This window comes from Aquila chrysaetos, chromosome 1 (assembly GCF_900496995.4).
Source record: "Aquila chrysaetos chrysaetos chromosome 1, bAquChr1.4, whole genome shotgun sequence".
NCBI classification, from domain to species: domain Eukaryota; kingdom Metazoa; phylum Chordata; class Aves; order Accipitriformes; family Accipitridae; genus Aquila; species Aquila chrysaetos.
Window position 1 is genome coordinate 14,004,144 of NC_044004.1, and position 27,926 is coordinate 14,032,069.

At 38.5% G+C, this 27,926-nt stretch overlaps 1 protein-coding gene across 7 annotated transcripts in view; it reads right to left on the reverse strand.

Annotated features, from left to right (window-relative positions):
- STK32B (serine/threonine kinase 32B) overlaps positions 1-27,926 on the reverse strand; it is a 183,051-nt gene that overhangs the window by 110,071 nt on the left and 45,054 nt on the right. The window lies entirely within an intron of this gene.

Genomic DNA, 27,926 nt, shown 5'->3' on the forward strand with positions numbered 1-27,926 from the left:
AAGATCCCCATTTCACTTCTGAAAAAAAGACTCCAGTTGCCAGGAGAGCAGTCTGGGCTGTGACTCTGCCCAGCTGGCCTTATACACCCCGCCTGCACAGTCCAAATCCTTTCCTCCCTTCCTTTCCCTGCTGGTGTTAACACAGGTCCTGAGATCCCCACCCCAGGGCTCTGCTGGTAGAGATTGATATTGTGCTACTGGGTGCTAAAGCATCTCCCTTCCATTTTGGCTCTGCACCAAATCACGTCCACCCAAATTACTTTCCTGTGAACCATCTCTGACTTAATCACGGAGCAGTGACTTGACTATTTGCATTAGTTCCTATAGAAAAGCAGATCCAAACGGGAATCTTTAAAGCAAGTTTTCTTACCTGCTGGGAAGCAGGTTTTTCAAAAAGAAGCACACTACTTTTTGAGTATAGCTTACTGGTGTTTTTGTACTTATAAAATGAGGAAGGAAAATCACTATTTAATCAGAGAAGCTCAAAAGTGATCATATCTGTAATGTGACATTTATAATGAGGCATAAGTGATGACAGTCTGTGCTCAGAAAGATAAGGGAAGAGTATGAGATAAAAATTCACCTCAAATGAATCATCAAGGGAGTAATATTAAGAATAAAAGTGAGCTAATACAATTATTTTAGCAAATGCCAGACTGTAAATCGCCTTATCTCACAGCTTCAAGGCTTCTGTCACAATATAGAAGAAAAATAATTAATAATAAAAATATGCATTGCATTCACACCCACTGCACAAAATTCCACAGAACTTGATAAAAACAATCAAAGCAATTGCTATGGAAGAAAAAAAGTACCTTTAAAAGATCTATTTAAAGACCTGTAAGGAATGATGAACTATTTGTTTCTTTCTTTGCCACTATTATAACTAGCTTGCTTTGTTATTGGCACTGCTGATGCACCAGTTCTCAAAAGAATGATCCAGTGGGAATGGGAAAGGAAATAGAAGAGTATCAGCAATTAGTGAAATGCTAAAAGGGTAAAAACTGCACAATCAGCTGATGGCAGCATGAGGCCATCAAGGTACCAGCAGTACTGAAGTTTGGTCTACATGCCAATGGCATAAATTGTGTATGAAATGAATATTTAAAAGGTAGGAAGGAAGCCCTTTGAAGCACCAGGGTTTCATCAGAGAGCACACAAAAAGGCCAGTGGACGCCTCTACCTAAATACTTCCAGATCAACAGTTTGACAGCTGGGAAAGTTACATTTTCAGCACTTTGTACAAGTCCCCAGCCATTTTCCACAACAGTGGCATAACTAAATTCTGTGCAGCAAATTCTTTGCATTGATGGTCTGCTCATATATTTGCCAGATCTGCTGACATGTATACATTTGAATTTTTCAAATATTGTGAGATACGCACTTTCTCCCCAGCTACAGCAAGTCTTACTTTTCTTATTTTTCTAGTTACCCAGACTTAGTATTTGGGAGGGAATAAAACAGTGTTTTAGGCAGTTAGCAATGGCATTTTGTTGTACTGTGTAACAAGAAAGTTACCAAAATACATTTATACAAATTATAAGTATCCAGTTCTGCTTTTTATGACTTTGCTTATATATAATTACACCATACTGGGTATTTATTTGTTTGATTCCCAGGTGAAATCTTTTTTTATTTGTGTGTATTTGACCGGTAATTCATAGGAAGCCATTGGTTTGTTTTGGTCTATTTTGCCCTCTTGTCTCTTACATTTTGACATAGTGGGTCAAAACCTGAATTTTGTAACTTCAGGGAATTCTGAATGATAAAACTTTCTAGCAGCCACCATTTTTTCCCTTTTTCATGGCCACGTCAATTGTTATTCCTATAAGTGCCAAAATGAAGCATAGTAAGAAGCAGAAGAAAAAGAGTTAATATTAGCTGAATGTTTATTTCCTCAAGTCAAATTAGTGAGAAATACCATATAAAAAACGCCACATTAAGTTCATAATAAACTGGTTTTGCTAAATCAGCACACTGGTCACTTTTAGGTTAGTTCCAAACTTTAAAATACATGAATTCAAGCAATTTCAAACCAACCTCATTTTCAAACCAACTCCCGCTCCAGTTGAGAACACCCAGTTTCAAGGACAGTGCCAACTCAGAGAATCAATCCCTTTGTTAAAATAATACTGAAGTGCTCACAATTCATTAGCACTAATCTCGTCTATTAAATCATCATTGTTGTCACTTCTCCCAGAACAACAGACCCATTTCTTGTCAAGGGACTTATTATCCCTCACTGATTCTTCCCCACAGTTATCTGCACTGCCCAGAAACATGATCCAGAAACTAATTTTTCATCTCAAGCTATATACTTCTTTTTTCTTGCTGTTCAAGTCCAGCTGTTCAAGTTCAGCTTACCAACAACATTTTCTCCAAGAAGAGGCACATGAGCAACCTGCTGCATCCCCTTCTTCTGCCTGTCCACATCGCACTCTGTCTGCAGAGGCAACCTGTGACAGCGTGTGACCAGTTTATTCGTACAATATCATCAGGTGTGCTAGTTTTTGCAGGACTGGACTTGTTGATATCAGAAGAAAAGCTGCCTGTGTAAGTCCACTGCTTGTTTTGTTCCTCTATTTCTGTGTGCAGTGGTTCCTTCCTGTACCTCAGGAGTCATGAGATACAGCACAAATATACTGAGCTTTTAAAAATAAAGGATATGAGCTCCCTGCAAAAGTAAGTCTCCTTCAGTCATCTTTATGCTAGAAAGGGAGAAATCTTCAATGCCATTCAGGAGAAGGAATATCACATTGATATGAATTGAAGAATTAATAGGTCTCGAGTGCAATACTGATTAGTGACTTCTAATTGCATTCATAGCATCCCTGTGAATTATGTGGGTACCAATACATATTTGAAACAATAAGATAATGTAAAGTTGCTGAGAACTGTTCATCTTCTTAGTAGTAGAAGCCAATATTAAATGGCCAGGATTTCCCAAATCCTATCAGTGGGCACACTCTGCCATAAGAGCTCAGCTCAACTCTAACATCAAATGAAATAAAATGCAGTTCAGTGCCTTGGTGTGTATCATTTGATTATGTAAAATACACACTCAGTGAATGTAATTGCCTTTCTAATGACTGGTTTTCATTAGGGACCAACTCGTTAGTATGTCATAGGAGCAGTTCTTCCTTAAATACTTTGGTAGAAAATTGGGATATTGATATTTCAGGTGATTCAAAAGAAAAGGGGGAAAATTTCATGATCAAAACCTTATTGCAGAAAGACTACCTGAATCTGTGCTGTAATGCCATGGTCTTTTAATGTGCATTTTATGGCAAATTTCTAAAAGATTGATGAGCTATAAGAGTTAGGACATTTGGAATTCACCAATGAAAGAAGTGATATGGGAGACAAACGAGTTTGAAAGTCTAACAGAGATTTGTTAGACTTAATAATGAAAACTATGTGCTGCTTCTTTAGCTGAATTACCAGACATTTTAATCAGTAGAATCAATAATTGTCAGTACTGCTTATAGGAATATGAGTGCAGTTCTGACAGAATGGTTTCTGGGCTTATTGCGTCTGCAAATATAATTCTCTACTGGTGCCGGGATGTTCATTTTGAATCATGAGTGGTTAACTAAGATTGGCACATGCCTTTAGTTGAACAAAAACTTTATGCTATTTCTTACCACTCAACTCATGTGTAAGTGATTTCATAGCACAGAAAACACAGTGAGTATTGTCAAAAAAGAGGAGTTTACTCAGGAAAATTATCCCAAGCCAGTACAAATAAGCAATTAAGATGAGCACTTGGCATGATGATAGCATATACATCATGCTTTACATAATTTACAGAGAGTATCTGAAAGTTTTACAAAATGTAAAACTTTTGGGTGAGGTGTATGAGAGCCTGTGTCTGTCACAGAAACAAACTGTCAGTTCACCTGTAGACCATTAACTAAAAGAACAAATATTTCAAGTGATCTAAACCACCCATTTTATACACAAACACCTAATCTCTTCAGCCCACCAAAGGCAAAGTAGGTATTCTGCATACTTTTGGAGGGGAGAAGGGGAAGAGTGAGAGAATTAATTAGCTGAACTTTCCTGTGGTAGAAATGATTGCAAGATCCTATTTTCACATTTAGGAAAGGTAAGTTAACAGTTTCACGTTCACTCCTTTCTCTCTCTCTCTCAGAACTAAGCTGTTTGAAATTCCTGCTCAGGGAATTTAACTGTTTGAATAAAATTTAGTAAAAAAACTTTCAAGGTTCATTTTATTCATTAATCAACAGCATTTTTCTCCCTTAAGCCCACAGGGGATACAGTAGGATTCTGGCAGTAGGGAATACTGACAATATTGATAAACTAGAGACATTCATGTGCTTCTGAGCCATGATATTTGAATAAACATATTGTGATTTTAAAAATAAACAAACATTTTCAGGTTTTTCTTTTTCTCCTGTTTTTTTTTGAAACTTTTGATTAATATATTTGAGCTCTTCACAGCTACTTGATAGTCACACACTAAGTGACATGCTTCAGATGTGAGTCAGTTTTCAGTGGTTCCTCAGCTCCAGGAACTTATAAATAAATAAAAACAACAAATGGAAAAAATAAACACGTCTTTCAGATTTTCTCAAATACTTCAGCAGAGTTCAAGTCTTCCTTATTCCACAGTTTTTAATTTCCTCTCCTATGAACACTCTGATCATTTGGAATTGCTTCTGAAAGACTCATGCTGCTCAACTATTTATTCCTTTTGGCGAAGAAATGTTTTGTCCAAAACACAGTTTAGCCAATAAATGTCTCTGGGCACTATTGTCTTACTTACTCAAAGAGCATCAGGAATATTCCTGAACTATATTTGATTGAAATGGTTGCTGATTTTATGGTTGCAGGTTTTGCAGTCAAGATGTCAAATTTGCTAGCCACTGGTACCTGAAACTCAGCTTGAACTTGACATGGAAAATGCATGATGAAGCACTGCATATTCTGACTTTGATCTGAACTTCTAAGCCCTTAATTTGGAGGACATACACACATGAATCAAAGAAAGGATATACCCCAGAGTTTCATACTTAATTTCAGAGTAGCAGAGTTACAGTTGCACTATTATTTCTGAACTTTTCTACTTGACTATGTACTTAATGGAATGAAAGAGAATTATAGCAGGAGGTGGAATGTGATTCAAGCTCAGCTCTGGGTTTTGAATTATGGGTGGCTGTGTTATCTTTGCACCAAGAGAAAGGCAAAGTAGCAGCTAATAATCTGCAACAAAATTGAAGTACACAAGAAAAGAGAAGTTAATTTACAAGCTTTTCAATTTTTATGGAAGATTGGAAAACAAAACCTAGCAAGCAAGATTACTTTAATTTATATGTTAGAAGAGTGCTTTGAAGAGAAAAACAATGCATGAAAATACATAAAGGGAGAGCAATGAGGGAGAACAATATCTCAGCAGGGAATTCTTCAGTTATTTGTCAAAACTAGTCAGGTAGTGCCGCACAAAACAAGTCAACTACTTCCTAACAACTGGAAGATGTTCCCAAAGGATGAAGCACAAGGAGAACTTTTTCTGGAGGCCAATACCACAAGCTTCTTGAACTAGCCATTTTCTATCTGTTTAAATGAACTTCAAATATCCCAGTTTATAAATAAGGTACAAAATAGTTTGAGAAGCCTCTGGCAGACGCAGAGCATATTTGAGCTGATCTTCAGCAAACAGCGCTGGTAGACAACTGTTTTACATTAATGATTAGGGGAGCAGGTGCTGACTCTTCTTGTAGAAGAGAAATAAGCCCACAATATGCTACCATGCCAAAAGGCCTTTCCTGTACTGGTGCCTTATACAGTCAGAAGCTTCATCCATATTCCACCCATGTACAAATGACTTTCCATCAATTCCCCTGGCATGCAGGACCATCCTGGTAGACCCTCCATGTCCAGCTATTCTTCTGAATCCAGTCAATACACAGTGACACCCTTTTAAATGTGACCCTGGGGCTGCAACATCACTGATGGCCCATGCTTGAAGCACAATTCAAGCCATACTCGTCTAGATTTGAGCTAGTATTTAGTAGAAATAACAAAGCTTTTCTTACAAGTTCATCAAAACATTAAATTCTATGATAAGAGTTATCTCCACACACATGGATGCAAAAAAAATGGGACAAGGGAGAACCTGTTCCTTCACCTGGCTGCTCCTAGGGCTATATCACAGGAGATTTCACATCAGCTTCATGGGTTGGGCATGATTCCCATCACCATGAGTCAATGGGAGACACTCTCCAGGTGACCTTTCAGACTGATCAGGGGAGTTAATGCCCAGGGGTATGGGATGCAGGGAAAGGGAGCAGGATAAGCAACCTGGGAGCTGGTTATCAAAGGGGCTATAAGTCTCTGCTGGATATGCACATCTCTCTGAGTGAGACAACAGGAGAAGCTGGCTACTGGAGGGACCAGGAGTTCCCAGACATCTGCAAGGGAGACTGTGGGATCTGTGGGACAACCGAGAGAGCTGTTTGCATATGAGTGTGTCTCTGTGCTCAAGGCAGCTGGAGACAAGAGGAGCCAGGACCCAGCAGCTGGGTCAGCTAAGTACATTGAACTACCCACCTACTAGGTTGTCTAAGGGCACTTGCTGGAGAGATCCATAGTGTGTGTGCGCACATGTACATGCATTGCTGTGTGCAAGGGTGGGCGTCAGTATCAGTAAGCAGAGTGGGGCTGTGAGCCTTGGGTTCATATGTCCAGGTACCAGCCGAGGTGAGACTGGGATGCAGGGGCAATTACAAGATAGACCACTCAAGTCCAAGTCCACCTTCCAAAGGGATCTATGGTGTGTGTATATATATATATATATATGTATTTCCCAATACCAGACCTTCATCCTGGATAGGGCCATCAGCAGTGTTTGTGAGTGCTGTGTCCACCTCTGTGACTGGCCACATGTATATGTATGTATGTATGTGTTACAGAGTGTGTTTATGTCTGTGCCTGTTGGGAATACATGTTCAGCCTTTCTGCTGGTGAGACCTGGAGGCATGGAGCTCTATCAGACTACCAGATTTGGCAACCCATAACAGAAACAGTAGTATTTCACCTTCACAGCAGACAAATTATACCAGCAATAGTAAGATTTTGAGACAGCCTTCTTTTAAAATTATGTAGTGAAACATGGACACTTCTAAAACCCTAGTTATTTGCATTTTACAGATCTGTTTTTAACAAACCCATTTGCCAATGTTATTTCAGTGGCAAAATCTGGATAAGAGAAAAGACATCTTGTCATTTAACTGTTACTTTCCAGACTTTAGTACATAGTAATATGCTTACAGGTGTTATACTAACAGGAATGGTATCATGTGAGTAGCCCATTTTATTAATTTTGACCTTTTGCTTTCAATAAATAATTTGCAAATATATTTTGCCCTTGTTCATTGCATTTTTTCATTGTTGATTGAATGAAGTGGTGTGTTTTCAGAGTAATGGGTGAACACTGCTAATGATCACTAAGCAGGATTCTTCCTTAGCACAGCAGTAGATGTGGAACAAAATATTCAAGTCCAAGACCAAGTTATTGCACCCTTCTAGCTTGGAGTGCACATGGCCTCCCTAAGGAGGGAGCAGAATTTGTGCCAAAGCACCCCTCGCAGGAGGGAGAGCTCTCCCTTGGGGCTGAGGCTGCTCCTTTCTCCTCCTCTCCCTGCTGCCAGCAACTCTACTTCTGACAGTATTTAGCTGGTAACGATGGGTTCTTGTGAGAGTCTTCCCTTGAATCAAAGGCATTCTGAACAAAAACCATAAAAGCTTGTGCAAAGTTGAGTTAGAGTATTAGACCCACAACACTCATTTACTCATACTCAGAAAAGAAGAGAATGTAGTCCAGCAGGCATGCAAAACACTCTACAACCAGAGGAAAAAACCCCACTGATTTCTTTTACCTTTAATTCTGCACTATACTTCTGTTTTTCCTTTCACAAAGTGCTAGGAAGGTGAAAAAACAACGATCCCTTCTTTCCATGAGACACACCATGTGCTCTAAATTACTCTAGCATCTGTTGAGCTGTACAAAGGTTAACCAGGATACCCCCGAACTAATAGAGATTCCTAACTATGAAAGACCTTACTAAGCTGTGTCTCAGGAAAACCTGTAACAGACCTCATCATTGAGCCAACAAACTGACCATGAAGAAATGGAACTGCATTACTCAATAGATGGCTGCAGTGATTTTCCCTCCCCCTGCCTTTACTTTTTTTTTTTAAATAGCTCCTCTATCTTCTTTGCTCTTCAGTCACTCTCATGGAAAGTCCCTGAGACTAAATTAACTACTAAGGTGGACCAGAAGCAAAACTATAAACAGGGCAGCCACAGACAGATACTGAGATAGCAGTTCATATAATGTTAGTTGTAAACTTATAAGCAAGAGATCTGTTTTGTGAAAACAGAAGAAACATTATTATCACCACCAGCTGAAAAACTGGCAGCATGCATAGTTGTAACTAATGTGAGGATCTTCACATCACATTAATAGAAAAGTGAAGTACTGGGTGGTGATCTTACAAATGCATTGACAATACTCTGGATGCTTGGGGCAGATCAAGGAAAACGAGGAATGGAAATTGAGCTGTCAACTTGAGATGTCAAGCACTTGATGGGGAATTTGAAAATTTGGGTTTATTTCTGCATCAGAACGTGTGATACAACTGGCAAAACATTTCACTTCTCTTGGCCTCTAGTTGAAGAATCTCATTTGTCCTACTTGTTTGGTACAAAGACCATGCTTTACTATACGTGTGAGCTGTACATAAGATCGCAGATTAGTTTGTAGCTAGGTGGGATCATTAGTGGGGCAAAGATAAAACCCACAGTTTTCTGTTCACGACCAGACTTGTCATTTGCACATTTTATTTCAATCCTAATCATGCAAAACCATGTGTTTTCTCAACTCCTGCCAAGTCAGAAATTGTGCTGATACCAGCCATTCTGACTTCACTGGAGCAGATGGCCAAGTCCCCAGCTCCACCAGGACTTTCCCAAGCCAGGAACACCAGGACTGCTGCATACCTGAGCTGCTTTTCAGTGGCTGCTGTGTGCTCAGGAGGGCTCAGCCAGCCCTTGGGACACGTGGGACCCCAGCCCCAGGCAATCTGCTTGGCCAAAGCAACAGTCAGTCTGTCCCAGGACCTCTAGGAAGCCCCAGCCCTGAGTCTCCAACAGGAGAACAGACAACACCAGTAAAATCAGATGTCCCACCAACTATAGATTCACTGGTCCTTACCCCGAGGGCCTCCATTTCTCTGTGAAGACCTAAAGACACAGACTGAGACTCAACCAGAGCTGCTAGGAGTTTACCAGAAATTCCTAAGTTCCTAAATAATGTAATGGTGAGAAAAATTCAGGGCTTCCTGGATGAAAAGCTTTGATGAGCTAAATCTTCATTATAAGTAGAAGATATGTACTGCACCTACAGCCAGCACTGACTGTATCTTATACCCACAACTGCTCAGGGCATAAAGTTGCTATTTTGCTACTGCTGTTCCCTTCTGTAACATACGTGCACATCGAACTAGGCAGACTCAGTAGTGATTGCTTTCTATTGCTGTGCTGTGATCTGCATTTAAAGCAGGGTTGAAATTCTACTTTTTCACATTTGCAGGCCAGATTCAATCAGGAAGACACAACACAATAACTCTTGGTTGTACTCCTGCTTGCCACATAATGTTTGTGAAAGTATTTTTTAATTTTGTGGGAGAGACATTAAAGCATTTCAGTTTGTCTCCAAGACAAAATGTTTCCCTACATACTAAAGCCCCCAGTCAATAAAAATGGTCAGACTTCCTATACAAATGCATTCTCACAATGTCCTCGGGATTAAATCTCAGAATTCAATTAATTCTGATTGCGAGAAATCACTTCCCAGATTCATTGCAATTTAAAGAGCTGTGCAGGAGGAAGCCAGAGCATCCTAGATGCCCAGCCTCTTACTTTCTCCAATACTGTTGCCATAATTCATTACGTATGTCCTATTTTCTTTTTGGACTATGCATACATCTTAGATTTAGAAATAACCAATGGGTTAGCTCCCTTAGCCTACTGTACTACACAGGTCAGAAGAATTTGATTCAAGCTTTCGTATATTTAGCCTAATAATCTGTATGTGAATATATAAACTTCCAGGCATTTAAACAAATTGGACTCACTCATTAGATGGTATTCATGAAAGAGTGCAAAAAGTTCTCCAGTGTGTACAAACAAGCTTAAAAAAATGAAAATGGAAGTTCTTTAAAGAAGCTTAGGTTATTTGCTTAATCTTTAGAAACAACCTGTTTTGTTTTGTTTTGTTTCTTAAAAAAAACCCCTCTCTCTTAGAATATCAGTAATATCAGATCTCTGCTACAGAATGTGAAAACTGAACACAATGGTGTTCATCATGCCCTGAAAATGTTCATACCCTTTTTTACAAAAACACAGACCTATTACAAATAAACAAAAACCTAATCAAGATAACCTAAAGCAAAAAGTAGCAAACCAATGTTTATTCTTGCACTCTGGCTGCCATAAAGAAACAAGAATAGATAATTTTTAATACATTATTCTCTATCCACCTGGGATTTGTAGATTTGAAGACCTCAAAACAAACTCCTACTCAATATGGAATGAAACCGTAGTTTATATTATGTGATACTCTGAGATCAATATATGTTTTATAGAAAGAAGATAAAAAGCAAAGATCATTTCAGCCAAATTGGTCTTCCCTGAAGTTAGGCATGTACAGCAAACAACATCAATAGAGTTATTCTGGCTGAAGTTAAATTTTCTCTCCAAATCCACTACTGACACTGCTTTTCATCAGGAAATTTAGACCAATCTGACCAAACCTGAGTTCTGAAGTCAGATATCCTAAGTCTATAATTGAGTAACTAACAAGAAATGTTCAGAAACCCACTAACTTTCACTGCAATAAAACGTGCATGCATCAGACTGCAGTGCATCAGACAATGTAACTATACAGTTTTTGTGCTAAAAGTCCAAGTTGAGACTATATGAACAACCCCTCAACTTCTGAAGCGTAAACAGACATTGATGGAGTTATCTGTAAGGTTTCACTTTACTCTCCTGTTCCTGCTGCTGCTCCAAAGGACACAATTCTTGAGAAAATGGAAATTAAGGTGAAAAAAATTGAAATTACAGTAACAATGGGAGTTAGTAACACTGTCCAACTAGTTTTTCAACCCAGCATCAGAGTAAAATCTCTCAACTTTATCAAAGTAGTTGCTAAACAAAGAAAATATCAGTGGTAGACAATGACATCTTTCAAACCACTACTGGCTCCTAAGGGAGAGTGGTGGTCTGTGGGGCACATATCTCCCAATGAAAATATGACATTCTCAGTCTTTCTTAAAAAAAAATTAACTGTGACACCTTCATATCCTGCATAACAATAACACAGTTCCAGACAAACATTGCCTGAGGAGAGATGTGACAAAATACTGATTAAGGGGCTGCTTAGTTAAGGTTCCTTCCATTGAAAGCCAAATACACACACATTTTACATGGAAACTTTAACAGCAAATATTACATTTGGGAGACTGATAAGCATCCGCTTCAACAAGACCTTCCGTGATTAAACAAGCTTCTCCATTTACAATTCATTTTGTAAGAAAACATGTGCGAAGTGAATAAAACCATTTCATTTATTCATTACATGGGTCATTAGATTTTCATTTCTGAAAAGCAAACCTGTCACAGTATTTAGCTAGAATTATAATTAAAATACATGTAAAGGGACTTTGGCTCCCATGTCCTTTAGTTTTGTATTTGAATGACTAGCAAATGAACAACAAGCTCTTAGCAGAGGCTGTGATTACATTACCCTTTTAGTTTGGTTCAGGACCACATCTTGCATCAGAATAGTCTTGGATGCAAGCTGGGGGGTTTTTGGATGAAAGTAAATTTTAAAATCAGTGCTGTCTGGATCCAATTTTAAATATAGAAGAAATAAACATGGTCTGAGGAATAACTGAGCAGTATCACTTCTGAAAAATGGGCTTTCCATCTAATATGTAATCTTAAGATGTTAAAGTCTTTTCTTATTTGAGAATTTGAAGAAAAAGTTGACATCTCTGAATTCTGTGAAATGCTTTGAGAAACAACTAACATGAATTATTTTGACTGGTAGTACAATATTTTAAAATTATTGAAGTTCTTTAAAACCTGTATATATTACAAACTAGCAAAAATCTGATGAAACATCTGTATTTCATTTTCATTATTTCTCACTGATTTTTTTTTTTTTGACAAAGACAATGAAATATATCTAACTTCAAGGAATATACTTAAGTTTTTCAGTGAAAGATTGAAGAAGATGATGAAATTCTGACTCTGCCTGGTAAAAAGAAATTATATCTTTATATAAATGGCAACCATGAGCATTGCTAATGCACTACTTTCTCTTCCCCCACATTTTGCCATTTACATAGTATCCTATACTTTCTTTTCCCAGCAGAGTAGTGGGGGAGTGGGTGAGAATATTTTATGTTATGTTGTTGGGTTGTGCATTTTTTTGGATGAAAGTTTAACAGTTTCTAATTATAGTTTAGCCCTTTTTCAAGATGCAAAATTACAAGCAAAAGAAAATAAGTGGATTCATATCAGTAATTTGTTTCATGGAGAGACATAAATACTGTTCTTCTACCATTACTAAAAAAAGACCCGTTGTACTAGAGAAAAGATATTTGACTTATGGTTTCCTAAAGTTAAAAGATTTCTACAGAATAGTGACCCTTTCCTGAGAGGAAACAGAAAATGAACTAACCTAAAGAATGAATCCCTCTCTAAGATCAAGGACCCGTGCACCATGAGGCCAATACTTGATGACTGAATATCAGAGATTCCAGCTCACAGATAGATCGCATAACCATAATACCATGAAGGCTACCAACTCGATCCCAAAAATCTTTTGAGCAGTTACTCCAGAACACTCATTTGGAAAGGATTAACACATTTGACTGTTGTGACTTTGCCAGTGCTATGGATATCTATCTGCAGCACAAAACCTTTTAGGGCAGACTTTACAAGAGTTCAAGCAATGATGACAAAAGCTTTCCTGTGGGATTCCTGAAACAAGCATCATACCCAGGCAGTGTCATGTAAGTAGTATAGCCCCATTCCTCTTATTATTGTCCTTACATATTTACAGGGTTATTCAGAAATTAGCCTGACCCACCCAGTTCTACCAAGGTGTTTATTCTTATATTACACATTAAACAAATTTTCAGTATTTCAATTTTCTTCACTGAATTTATAATATTTCAGAATACTACATATGCTGTTATATAGAATTGTATGATATAGATATTATATGTTGTATTATTATATATCCCATTATAGAATAATATGAAAAGTACAAAAACCACTGAAACAGTAGCATAACAAAGAAGTCTTCAAAATCAGGGATTTGAGCGTACGAGAAGAAATGACAGTGTTCCAAAACCAGCACGGTCTTACTAGAGAAAAATGAAGAGCATCATTGCAGTAGCCCTTAGGAAGCAGAAATTTAATAAGTCACAGGAGAGTACCACTGACACTTTGGACGCCACTCTGTATTATTAGGCTGCTTTAATGCAGCGCTGTGTTCTCCATGAAGCATTAATGCAAGGAAAGAATGACATCTCAGTGTGCAACATTCAAATTAACTTTGACCTAACACTTTATTATTGGAAGGTTTGTCAATGAATTCTTCTCATAAAAAGATTACCTAAAGCTTCACTGCCAAGTAGTCACCTATCTGAAGATTTTAGAGGACATTCCACTATAGAATGAAATACACCTACTGGCAAAGATGTATCTGTTTTAAAATCCAAGTCTGTATAGTGCCTGCTAGAGGCAAACCATTTGGACATTTGGATAACCTGCATGCATTTATCATAATCTATGTTACAGACAGCATAACCAGAAGGACCAAATTTTACTCCCAGAAATATTTGTACAACCTTAAAGCTTTCATGCATACAGTGGAATATCAGTAAATCTCAAAACTTAGAAAGTTAATTTGGTCAGTTTATTGGTTATTTTACCCAACCAGGTCATTTAGGAAGTTATTTTCTACTTAAATAGCAAAGAATCCTTACATTTTCCTTTTATAAGCCACAATTCCTCTGACATTCATGACAGAATAAACAGTTTCCCCTCCTGTTTATACCTATTATGATCACCTAAGTATTCCTGAGACAGCCACAGCACTGGCCTACATGAAAAAAAAAATCTTCAGAAAGTTTTAGCCATTATAAAACCTGTCCACGTTAAAGAAATTAATTTCTGTGAAGCTTTGCTTATAGTACTAACCTTTGCTTTAGTACTGAATGTTTCTATGAAAAAGGGCTCTGAGGCTGTAAATCAGCTGCAAATGGACAAAAAACCCACAGAGATATGTAGCTATCAGAGGCTATGTGTTGACTACAACACAAAGACAGTCAGAAACAATGGTCCACACACATGCACGGCACCTTAGAGTCAACCATAGTAATACTAGGCTGAAACAACCAGTAGGACAGAAGAACAGTGATGGATCCTTAAAAAGAGATGTAATGATCTCTCAGATATTTAGATGTCTCTCTTGTACTTACATTCAATAGATTCTTTGCTAGCAATAGAACTGATTATTGACTACATCCAATGTTTTTAGTCACCCATATTTAGGAAATACGCATAACAGACTTATATGTGGGTGGCAAGACATTTGCAGCATTGGGAAAGGGAGGTCATATTTCCTGTATTCCAGAAAATACTACATTAGTAATTACAAATAGATGCAAGAATGGATGGTATTATTGGTGCTGCTTTTGTTTACCTTAAAAGGCCAGTTAACCAGTTGATGTCAATAAGGACTAAAAAGGAAGAGTAATATGAGCAAACAGCTGAAAGAGAAACAAACAAAGATCAGGAAAGAAATGAGGAGGAAGGAGCAGGCAAGGAGAGGACAGAAAAGGGATGATAAGAAGGAAGGCAGAAAGTTGTCAGTTCCAGAGCATGAACCACTTACACTTGGATGACCTGTGTTCCTCTAAAGAGCTGGTCCTCTAAAGCCTGGTCCAGGTAATGGCACACAAGAGAGAGGTTTGTAACTTTTACAACTTCCAACTTTATAAATCCCTAGCCAAAAAGTCTCGGGACCTATTGAAAATGGAAAAGGGCTGGGTGGTGACAGCTACTGATGTCATTCGGAGTCAAACCTTTGTTTCCACAGCAAGAAATTTTAATTGCTTTGTAATCAACACCCAGGAGACCAAAAGGAAAAGGAGGAAGAAAACAACTATAAGGAAAAAGCAGAGTTTTAAACACATAGAAAAACCTGTCTCTGTGAGAACTTATACTTTCAGATTTTGATCTTGAGGAAAGAGAAATTAGAAAGAGTATTGTGAGCTAAGAGCAAAATTAGAGTAGCCTTATTAACTCAGAAAATTACACTGGTATAAATCTAGTGATACAATTCAGACTTAATGCAAATCTTCTCATCCGTACAACTAGAACACAAAACAAAACCCAAAATATGTAGTAGCTATGTCTGGTACTTTCTTGCCTTTAACCTACTGTAATCGTTTCCCTCAGTGCAAAGAAGACATGAATGTTGCTAATTGCTGTAAAAGTGCTGTCACAACTGAATGAAAACATTTCACTCCCATTCTCTATGGAAAATTATATAGAATGTGAAACAGCAGAGACTTCAGCCCAAAAAAGTCTGTCGTATTTAAATTAATTCTGTGCTGTTCACAACTTTAAGTGCAAGACAAAAATTACAGTTGCTGAACCGCTAGTAGTAAATTCACTGGATCTTAAGCACCTCTTCCCGACATGGAAGAAATTTTCATCTTTGTTGCATATATATGTGCCTTTTACTGTTGTGGAAACTGAGGCTAAATAACCTTTAAGGTATGTTTTCCTTGCAATACTCTTCAGAAGGTTGGGAAAAACTGTAATGTTGGCAGCAAAGAACATACACCTAGAGGAGAGGCAAATGCCACTGATGCACTGACAATGCCTGTGACAGCACATACCTATGGACTCCTGAAACTCAAGAAATTCAAGGGTAGGGGAAAGTCTAGATGAAAGGTAAGGAACAATTCTTCTCTCCATAGCCAGCTCCTGATCTTTTATCTACACTAGGGATAAATAATTTTGGCATTACAGATGTATCCTTCTCTTTTCTTATATGGATAAGAACTTCAGCTGAAAGGAGAGCATAGCCAGCTTCATCAGATAGACACATGCTTCACTGGAGGAAGGACAGGTACCAGTTCCTTCTACAGCTGGCTATCTATTTCTCTGAAACATAAACATTGTTCTGATAACCTGGCTGCTTCCTGTTTAAGCAGAAACAGATCTGGTTGCTGAAAGTGCTACGCAGATGCATCTTTATTTCCTCTCTTTCAGCTACTGTTTATGACTCACCATTAGCAATTTTAATTATAAAAGCCTCCAGTTACCATTTTTGTATTCTACCATTATTACTTACTACTGTCCAGTTATTTTTGTATTCTACTATTATTACTTATCATTAAGTACCTAACTCTAATTACGATGAGGTAATTACTGCTGTTAAATGATGACAGTGATCTGTCTTTGATTTAAACTATTAGAATCAATGGTTCTGCCTCTAAAGAAGCCACTGCTATAAAATATTGATCAAATAATTTTACACATAGTGTTTGGAAGCAGTATAATGGGGATATTTAAGACTAGCAATTAGCAGGAGACTTTTCTGAACACAATGGCATTTAAATCAGTAGTGGCTATCTGAAAGAACAAAGATATAGTTATCTATGGTATGAACTGTAGGGTGCTTACTGCTTAATGAGGGTTGAAGCTTTTCACTGCTCTGAACCTGGTCCTTGGGTACCAATTCCAAAATAATATTTGTTGCATGGTGCCTTAAGTGCTTTAACTACTGTAACACTGAAGAAGGACCTTTCATTTCCAATTACATTGCCCACTATTCACTTGTAACCTTTCACTTCCACACTCCAGAGACACTGTGGCAGTGCCTTCAGCCCAAGGAAAAGCATCCCAAGTGCCTTTGTCTTCATGGAGCTGCATTGCCAGATTCTTCAACATTGTGTTTGTGGATTGGCCTTATAGTTTTCAGTCTGTAACCCCATACTCTTCACATTCCCCTTGCAGCTTCTAGTTGTAACTTTACAGCCACGTAGAAAACATCATAGTACATAATCATTTACATACCCCAAAATATTAACTAACAATATGGATGTACAAAGTTTAGCAGCCAGTCATGATACAACACATGTGTCTGAAGAAATGTGCTGCAATGGGTGCTCATGCCATCATAAGCAAGAACAACTGACAGGGAGTTTGAGGGAGTCCTGATTGATGAAAGCTATAAAACTCCCACAGAACAGTGTTGGGAAACACCTCTGCACTGGTAAAGGTGCTCATTTGGGGTCCTACGACTTCTCCTAGCTGGCCACTACTGAGTTTTTTCCCCGCCTCTCTATTTTTCCTCTCCTTTTCCTTTCCATGCTCCCACCCCTCATGCCCCCACTCTCTTTAGTAAATTTGAAGTCAATGTATGGCATTAGTTATGGACCCTGCTAGTAAAGCTTTGCACATGCAAGTCTGTAACAACTTTTTGTGCAACATATTGGTGGTCCTTTGGACATCAGAGTGTCCTCTGGAAGAGCTTTTCTATTTCCATTTGTTACGATAGGCCCTTGATTTCAGTGTCTAAGCAAGGCATTATAGTTGTGCCTTTAATTTGTCTTGTACTCAGATTATGTCAGCAGTATATAGAGGGAGAGGCAGAATTACTCTAAAATAAACTGAACCAAAGGGGAGGGTTTTGAGTATCCCCACAAATAATGAACCAGTCTCTAACACTCTCCTGTAGTTCCTTCTCTTTTAATGCAGGCTGTCACCACTGTAATCAGACTCCTATTCAACCCATCCATTTCTGTAATGACCTAGTTCTGCGATACATCCTGTATCAGGAGGTTCAGTTTGGGCTTTCATTTGTGATTCTTTTTACTCTCATTACATCTTTACACATCAAACCCACTTTCAGAGTTTTCTTTTTCACATAGCTACCTCATCCGTACATCCATCCTCAGGCTTTACAAGTGCCTTGTTTTCTTCAGCAGCCAATGCTTTGCTTTCCTAAAATGTTAACAGAAGTAACAGGTTTGCCAAAGCAAACTTTCTTGTACAAAGTGGACCTTTTAATTGCCAAAGGCAGAATTTAAATAAATCAGTTTTTGCCTGGTATTTTTCCTTAAATGCAAGTAATAACAGCAACCACTTACTCCAGCCACTATTACTTATTCAATGGAAGTTTTTAATGTGCATCCCAATTAAACATGTCACTGAGACCACTTGTCTCAAGAGTCCTGGATATGCGCTTGTCTTCTCTTCCACTGCAGTTGTTTCCAGTGTTTGGTTGCCTAAAAACCCCAAAGGAAACAAGCAAGTGCTCCTTCCACCACTCAAATCCCCTCCAGAGTATACATCCTTGTGCTGTTTAGTGGTTTTGTTTTCTAAATTGTGCAGAGTTTTCTACCATTTGTGATGTGATCTCTCCTATATGCTGAAAGGGGCATCAGGAACAAAATCCCATTTCTTATGCATAGGACATTACCAGTTTGAAGGACCAGGGTGGGTATCTAGGCTTGCTGTCTGTAACATATACTGCAGTCATTTGCTTGAGCCTTCACAGACATCCATAAGACTACCCCTAGAAGGACTCAGGGTGAGGCTGGGGGTGTTTGGGGAGGGGGTGGAGCACACAACTTTCCTTATCTGACCATCTTCTGCATACCACCAAGAATGGGGTCTTATCAAGTCAGAGACTGTCAGCTCTCCCCAGCTCCTGCTAAGTATTTTACAACTGAACATGCTGAATAGTTGAATTGGGCACTTTTGGCCAGCTTATCATAAAACGTGACAACTGGCCCGCATCTGTCTGACCCCTACGTTTGTATTTTGAAGGTTCTGCTGCTTCAAAGTTCTCTTAGAAAAAGCAGCAACCTCTCTGGCTTGTGCCAATGAGACACAGATGCAACACCTCGTGTTTAATTACTTTTGGAGCTATTTTAGGGGATATACTCAAAGACCCTAATGCTCCAGAAAGACAGCTGAAAATAGGAGGAGGTATTCTGCATGTGTGTGTTTCAACAAAATATGTCAGTGCTTTCCATCACACAAAACAGAAATAGCATTTTAAAGTGGGAGACACTGTTCATACAAAGTCAGCTGACCGTTTGGGAGAAGATTGCCATATTTTGTAGACCTAAATCAGATCCATTTGACAGGAAGAGAGCATTAAAACTAAATTTCTCCTCTGCTAGCATTTAGGAAAATTTACAATGACTTCATATTTTCCCTCTTTATAGTTCTACATGGGGAAGCCTAAAACTATCTTAAATATCTGTGCTACAGGCTAACATTAATGATTGAGAACAGTAATATAAATCATATGTTTAAAGAAGTTGTTTTCCTAAACACTTCTTACAGTAAGAAACAAGCTTCCTCTAAAAAAAATATGTAAATGTATGTAAACTAGATTGTTGGGTGTGCCTAAGCTCCTCTCATCTTTGCCTCTTGAATTAAACAGTGAGCAAATGCATCAGACTACAATTTGCAGGAGAATCAAGGGCAACATTAAAGAATCAAGATGTTTCTGGATATTCAGAACTTTTTCTAGTAGAAGTAAGAGATTTAGGGGAAAGAGAAAAATTAGATTTTAGTCAATACATAATTTTCTGTTAAATTTTCTGTTAAAACTACTTTCAGCCATCTCTATATACAACTTTCATATAAATATGTAGTTAGGCTACAGCATAACAGCTCCTACCCTGATTTTCTTACTAATATTACTGCATTAGTTAGGATAAAAAAACCTATTGGATTTGAATAGACTATACTCTATAAATAGCAAAGAGTCAGAATCGCAGATCAGCATCCCATAATAGTTTACATTTTTACAGAAGACTGCTGTAAATGAAGAGACAGCAGAATAACATGTGACCAAACACTCAGACAATCTAATTATTTAAATGTACATCACATTTTTGAGGCCAGAGACCAGAATGCAAATTGTCAGTTTTAACTATTGGCTTTGACTGATTTGTCTCTCTTTGCTGTCATGGAAACCTACATTAAATTAAAGGCAAAGAAACAATGAAACCTAATTAATGTCCCATGCATCTTCTGTACAGCAGAAGTATTGGGCAGTTATCTGTAACATTATGGCAGCACCCACAACGTGCTTTGCAAATGCATAGTTGAAGGATTGCTGCTCAAAAAAAAATTGTATTTCTATAAAAATTTAAATATATATAAAGATAAATAAGTCAGAAGTACAAGATGGATAGAAAAGAGTCCCTCCCTCCTCCCTCCCACCCCCAATGACATATTTTGAGGGATAAATTTAAAGCAGAAAAGGCCATTTTTGACTGCTCTCTCATTTAGTCCGTGCAGTTTCTCCATAAGAGCAAGAACCAACCTGGGTTAGAAGCAAGAGCCTGTCAGGTTGCCTTGAGAGGAGACGTCAGGGTGTGGGCACTGGTAGAGGGAGGAAGTGTCAAGGTGGTGGTGAGAGGATGTTAAAGAAATAGTTGAGAAAGAAGGATCTCTCCTCATTAAACACTACTTTGTCACCTGCTTTTTTTCGTTCGTCTGTGTACTGTGATATCTCTGTACTTTATTTCCAGATCTGATTTTTCCCCAAAGACTCAGTGTTTGAAGAGGTAGGAACCACCACACTTTACTTTTCTAGATTTGTCCTTAGAAGAAGGCTCTGCAGACATGATGGTACACATGATGCTTTTATGCCTGTGCTACAGCTTCATGTTAAAAATTCAGTTTTCATGGAGAATGTGGAAGAGAGTAGAGGATAGCTTGGGTGAAAGTCCTGTAAGCTTAACTGCAACTTTTCTTTTTATTATTTAATCAAGTTCTCCAAGTAAGTAGGACAGGAGATTAAGAGTAATACTTTTTTTCCCAGGTTAATCAATGGCTAGTTATAAGATTTTGTCTTTACCACTGATTCTAGAATGCAAAAAACCCACCACGTCTCAGGGAAGGAGGTGCTTGTTGGACACTGTCATTTAATTTCACTATAACTATACATCCTCCACTTCTGGGAGTTATGAATGAATAAAACAAAGCATCTTCCCAAGGTTAAACTGAATCGCTTCACACACGACTGATGAAACAGGGGGAAAAAGCATTTAAGCGGGGAGCTTATCGATTTCTGCTGATGTACCACCAAACTGTCTGACTGTGGCAGCGATGGAGCCCCGGTGCCAGCTGCCCCGCGCTGTCGGCCTGGCTGGGAGCCTCGGCCGTGACTGCTGCCCTGTTCTGTGCACAGGGCTGGAAAACACTGTGCACAGTGCTGCTCCCCAACCCGATTGCGTCTGACAGCTCCATTACTCTGAAGCTGCTGACAGCACCCTTAGTTTCTTGTGTCCTATAGCTTATAAACAAGTTGTGCCTGCTAGGATGTAGAAGGCGTAGTTCAGCCAGGGTTCCCTGCTTGAACAGAGGCTGGAGAACAATTTGGAGGGTCCCATTTTTCTCTTGTCACTGGGAAAGAGCACAGACAACTCAGGAGAGCGCAAGAGTCTTGGTGACATGCTAAGTTTTCAGATGTCTCCTGAGTAAGAGAGATAAAAGCAAACAAAAAAAGACTTTCTAGAGTGTGAAATGAAACTGTTCATTAGAACAGTTACAGAATAATGAATATAGGATGTAATTAAAGCAGGCTATATTTACCAAAGGTTGTGATAACACTAATTAAAGGTATTTTTTCACGTGAATTGGAGTATCAGCCATTGCCACTAGTTATGCAGTTGATGGGCATGTGGCATTGGTTGTACTAAATAGACAGCAAAAGAAGGAACCAGAGGCAACTCAACATTTATTGATGGGGCATCCTGAAGCTGGCGTATCAAAACACTACTAAAAAGGTCATAAGATACTCTTGAATTATTTACAGAAAGAAAAAAAAAAAAGGAAAAAAGAGAGACATTAAAAATACTTCGTTTATCCAGCCACATTTCAGGAAATAAAATAAACCATTTTAAAGAGTTCACCAGACATCAACAGCCTTCATACAACAAAATGGGCTGCCAGCCAGCCGACTCCAAAGAAGAGTGGGACTGAGAGGAACGGGAGAGGAAACCCAGGAGACTGCATCTGAGAAAGCATTTCTCTCTATGTCACAAGTGAGTAATAGACCTCACTGAGCAGAAAAAGGCCTAACATGATTGATTAGGAACAGAGACAGATGCAGTATAGAGTTGTTTAAGGGCTCAGAGGAAAATGAAATATAAGCTTAATGGCAGAGAAGTGCCAGCAGAAAAGTTCAATTTCTTCTTCAGCATTGAACTGGGTCAAAGCGTTGTAAAAATAGTATTTTTCCCTGCTGTTACTCTGAGTGAATCATGTTGTGCTGTCCAGCTGTCCCAGGCTGCTGAGGTGGCTGTTGCTCACAGAGCTTCTCTGGCAAAATGCTCACCTTAGATCTTTTTACTTGGGATGTGAAGGAAGAGCTGTTCATTTCTCGACAGCACATGTGTGTGAGGTGGCCACCGCAGAGCTAGTCCCAAAGACATGCTGCTCTCTGTGATTCTAGATGCTTACAATGTAATTTTCAATGTTTCACTACTTTTTAAAAGCCCGCCTTATCAATCTTGCTACATTTTTATATCCTAATGACTAGTGCCAGTTTTTCAGTACAGCTAAAATTTTTGTTTCCACTTGAACAAATGCTAGAAAACCCTGTGATTCATTGGTGTCATTCTGTAACTTAGTGATCCCAAATATGGATCAGAATCAGACTTTTGTCCTTATTATTTCATAGGAGCCTTGTTAGACAACATATGCCATGAGGCTTTTAGAATAATGATAGTACAGCTGTAGGTAGCTTGGCTAAACCCATACTTCGCTAAAAACTAGATGCAGGCAGCTAGACCATGGTTGAAGACAAATGGAAGACGGTGCTATACCAGACTTCCCAGATCTAGTAAAAATACGCAGGTGTTCACGTATAAACCCTGCATCATCCAGTAAAGCTGTTTCAAGAAGTGAAAATTGTCCTACCTGTCATTTATATAGAGCTTTCCCTTCTCTAAGGAATGAAGTACTGTACTGTCAAAACTACAGATGTCACCATTTACTAAGTGATGAACAATAATAACAAGGATAATACTTGAGACCAGCATAACATATTTTATCCCTCTTGGATGTTAATAGCTTAACTTGTAAATTATATCTCTATATTTTTCTAGTGCCTTATGAAGCTTAACTCCTAAAATTTCTTTTAAATGCATATAGCTTAGAATATGCTGTTCCATTTTTATCGTATCATTTGTTTATTTACCATTTATCAAATTATTTTCTCTAGGTAGGAATATTTTGGTTTTGAATATTATCTTCAAATAAAGGATATTTTCCTCAAGGGAGTATTTCAAGTGTTCTAGTTCAAGGTGAACAAAATATTTTGGTTATTTTTAAAAAATGGTTGCAGTTTTCAGCTCCCACAGAAAGAACAGCATGCAGAGAGGTCTATAGCTTGTCTCTCCTCTTCTTTGGAGAGACCTAAGAAGCAAAACCTGACCTCCTCTTCTGCTTTCTTTATTTTCAAATATCAGTAAAGGAAGCTCAGACCTTGAAGAATCTGACTTACACACCAATATTGGTTACATTTTCTGATTAGGTTAGATTTTGTACCCAGTGAAGGTGAAAAGTGCCTTCTCTTTTTATCCCAAAGTTCACATCCCTCACCAGGCTTATTATCACTTCTGTTTGCATCCTTATTTTGTCTCCTCCTTCTCCCAACCCATCTGCTGGTGAGCCTGTGAAAGCTATGGTAAAGAAGAAGAGTTATTGTCGTGGTTTAACCCCAGCCAGCAACTAAGAACCACGCAGCTACTCACTCACTCCCCCCCCCACCCAGTGGGATGGGGGAGAAAATCGGGAAAAGAAGTAAAACTCGTGGGTTGAGATAAGAACGGTTTAATAGAACAGAAAATAAGAAACTAATAATGATAACATTAATAAAATGACAACAGTAATAATAAAAGTATTGGAATATACAAATTATGCACAGTGCAATTGTTCACCATCCACCAATTGATGCCCAGTTAGTGCCTGAGCAGTGATCCCCCCACTCCCCCCAGTTTATATACTGGGCATGATGTCACATGGTCTGGAATACCCCTTTGGCCAGTTTGGGTCAGCTGCCCTGGCTGTGTCCCCTCCTGACTTCTTGTGCCCCTCCAGCCTCCTTGCTGGCTGGGCATGAGAAACTGAAAAATCCTTGACTTTAGACTAAGCATGACTTAGCAACTGAAAACATCCGTGTTATCAACATTCTTCTCATACTGAACTCAAAACATAGCACTGTACCAGCTACTAGGAAGACAATTAACTCTATCCCAGCTGAAACCAGGACAGTTATTTCTGTTAGTTTTATTTTTCTTATTTGTTTGCCAACAAGACTTAATCCCACCACCTCGGCTTTTTGCAAGACAGAATTTACCCTCCGCTCCCTAGATAAATTCTAGTTTAGGTAGTTAGAGAGAATTTGTCAGGCAGAAGTCATTTTCCTCCTGGCCACAACTCTTTTGCAGAGGAATTTAAATAGTCATCTTCATAGCCCATGACCTTTCCTCAGTCAGGATGTAGTTTGTAAGAAGTACAACCTCAGTAGAAAAGGAACCTTAAATCCTCCTTTTTGTGGCATGTACTTATGAAACATGAGAGTTAGTCTCTTCTAATGAGAACTTTACACTGCAAAGCTGTCATTAATTTAGAAACAGGATACCATTAATCATTTTCTGAAGTGTTAGTATCAGCTTCTCACTGCACATTACAAGTACAATAACTATCTTTTTAGTTCAATAAAATGAAATTAAGAGCACACTTATGCTGTAAAAATCTGTAGTTGACTTTTAAAATAATAAAAGCTTTGATAAATTTTAATGAACCAAGGCAAAGATTCCCCCAAGCAGGCAATATTAGAACAATAATGCATTACAGAACTTCCTGCTTTGGTTCAGTCCCACTATTTGCCATTTTAAATCCACTCTATTTGATACAATTCTGACAATGCAAAATTTAAATTGCCTTCCGCTCAGGATTTTTATTATTATTTATTTATTTACACCTCTTGTACCTATATAGTCAGCCTTTTGGCTTCTCTTCTGTCCTTTTGGACATTTGGCAAAAAAAGTGCCCAACTTTTAATATTTGGCAACATGAAAAATAGACTTGGCATTCTAGCAGAAGTAAAAAGGAAAGATCTGACTCAGAGAGCTAACATATTACCTGAAGCACACAGATATTACTTCAATTATCACTTGCTAGTGATATCACTTGCTAGTGATAATTGCTTCAATTATCAATACTTGCTAGTTCCATGGTGGTTTTTTGTTTTGTTTTTAGTATTTGTGCCCTGACTTTTACTGCAACCTGTTATAAGTAAAAAGAAATTCACCTACGTGTTTTATCTGGCTTGAACTAAAAGTATCATCACTAAAACCTTAAATATATTCTAAAGTAAACTAGGAATAATTCCTTGCCACATTACACCACCAATAGTCTCCAAGAACAACATTTTTGGACTAGGTGTAGATTTGTAAGATCTGTTCAATATCAAAGTTTTGCAATGAAAGTGTTAAGCACTTATTTTTATTCTGTGATGATCACCTTCTTTGCATTCACTCCCTGGACGTCTATGGATGATTTTACAAGTGCATCCAAGACAGTTTTGCAATATGATGGCTGTCCCAAAGTTGTTGGGCTTTGTTAATGCAGCACTGAGCTGCATCTTGTGTAGTCCACCTTTAGCAGAGCTTTTAGTACAGGCTAATTCCAGTCCCAGTTTCCATAGCATAGGTAAGAACCGATCCTGCCTGCCTGAAAACAGATTTGCATGATGAACTCATTACTCTGCCACTGATTATGAGAACCACTTTACCTACAGGACCTTGGTTATCAGTCTAATTATGCACTCTAGCTATCATGTTTGGCATTCATAACCTTTAAAGCAGAGAATGAAAAAAAAAGAAAAAAAAAGCACTGCTTGCCTAAATAGGCAATTGAGGAGTCTGAAGCAATGTCTAAGGGCTTTTCTTCTTTCTTTCCCATCTCATTAGGCTGAGAGCATAGAAACCCTGCTCCCCTGCAAGCTCTCCTGAGAATACCCCTGCCACAGCTACCCCTGGAGCTCTACTTCTGTCCAAAAAGTAACAATACTTATCCCTGCCACAAATGTCCAGAGGAATATTGTGACTATATCTACACCACAGACCTGAGACATGGCCAAGGCTAACCCCAAGCTCAGGAGGGTCTGCTTTGGATAGCAGCTATCCCCCCATGAAGGCAGAATGAGGCAATAATCATGAATTCATAAGAACTTGACTGAAACCGAACATTTTTAAAACAAAAGGGATTCTTTTTCCCAGTAGATTGATATTTACCAGTGATTATAATAAAATTCCTCTTGCAGTGAAAGCTTTCTGTGAGAAAAGTTTATTATGGGTCAGCAAATAAAGTCTCTGTCTCAGTAAGAATGATGCAGAAGACAAGCTCCTAAGAAGGTCCCAGGATGCAGTGAGACACACATGAGGTAAAATATCTGTTGCAGCATATTTTAATGCAAAAAGGATCAAAACTTAAATTATGCCAAAGGCCAATTCCTGCTTTTATGAGGAATGTATTAAAGTTAAGTCCAAAGATACATATTCCAAGGTGACAGCAATTTCTCACAGGAAACTATTAGTCACCAGAACAAAATTCAATACAGGCAGACTTGAGACAGTGTCCCAATACTGGCAATTAGTATCTTAGGGTATTAAAATCAGCATAAAAATAAGTAACTGTTGGATCATGCACTCATCAGTCAGTGAAGATATTACAGCTAACATTCATTTAGCACAGGCATCCAGAGGTTACCAACTGGCAATGTTGAGTCCAATGTAATTTCCACAGCCAGAAATAATATCCTGAATATTTACTACTCAAGACAAATCTTTCATGTATTCTCTTCTTCCAATTATCCTACCCTTCCTGCTGCTTCATCACCTTTTCCTGCCCTTTTTCCTCCATCATTATCTCTTCTAAGGCTCTGGAGAAAAGACTTTTTTTTTTTAATCTTAGATATAAAACTTCTGTATCTTTACCTATTCCAGATTTACATTAATGCAGTGATGAAATGATCTAGCTATTTGAGGAAAGTACTCACCCTTTGCTCCCTCTATTGCAAAAAGAGTTCACCCATCTAAGCTCTGTGCAAGACACTACATATATATATATATATCTCCCTTGATTTACAATCTCTTCTTGCCTGGAAAGGAATCTTAGAGCCCATCAGATATCTAGAGTGGCCTAGGATTACATAGCCTGGGGTTCACGACCTCAGCTAAATTCTCAAAGAAGTAAGAAACGTATGTTGTATCAATAAACATGTCAGTGGCTGTTCTACAGCACTGAGACCAAATGGCACAGAAAAGTCTGTGCCTGGACTATTAAACTGTCAGCTTCAAACCCACGGTGATGGCATGCTAGCTGCCCACTGGGAGCAATCTGGCTGCACCGGGGCCTTCTCTGGGTTGGTGCTCATGCCCCAGCCCACAACTAGGCTAGGAGTGGGTCTAAAAATATTTAGCAGTATGGAATATTGGGTTCAAGAGCCCAGGAAGAATACCCAGTTTTAAATTACTAGCATAGACATAGCCAAAGAGGGCAACATCATAGTCTTTCTTCCCATAAACCAGGCTTAGAGCAGCTGGGTATAACCAAAGAAAGCCAAGAGCATTGAACACCTTCATTACTCGCCAGGAAACCTGAATGTTTGTCAGGATCTGTTGTTTCATGACCTTTTGGGGATCCATCACATACTATTAAGATAGACATCACTATAGCTTGATTTCCCTTTTCAGCAGGACTC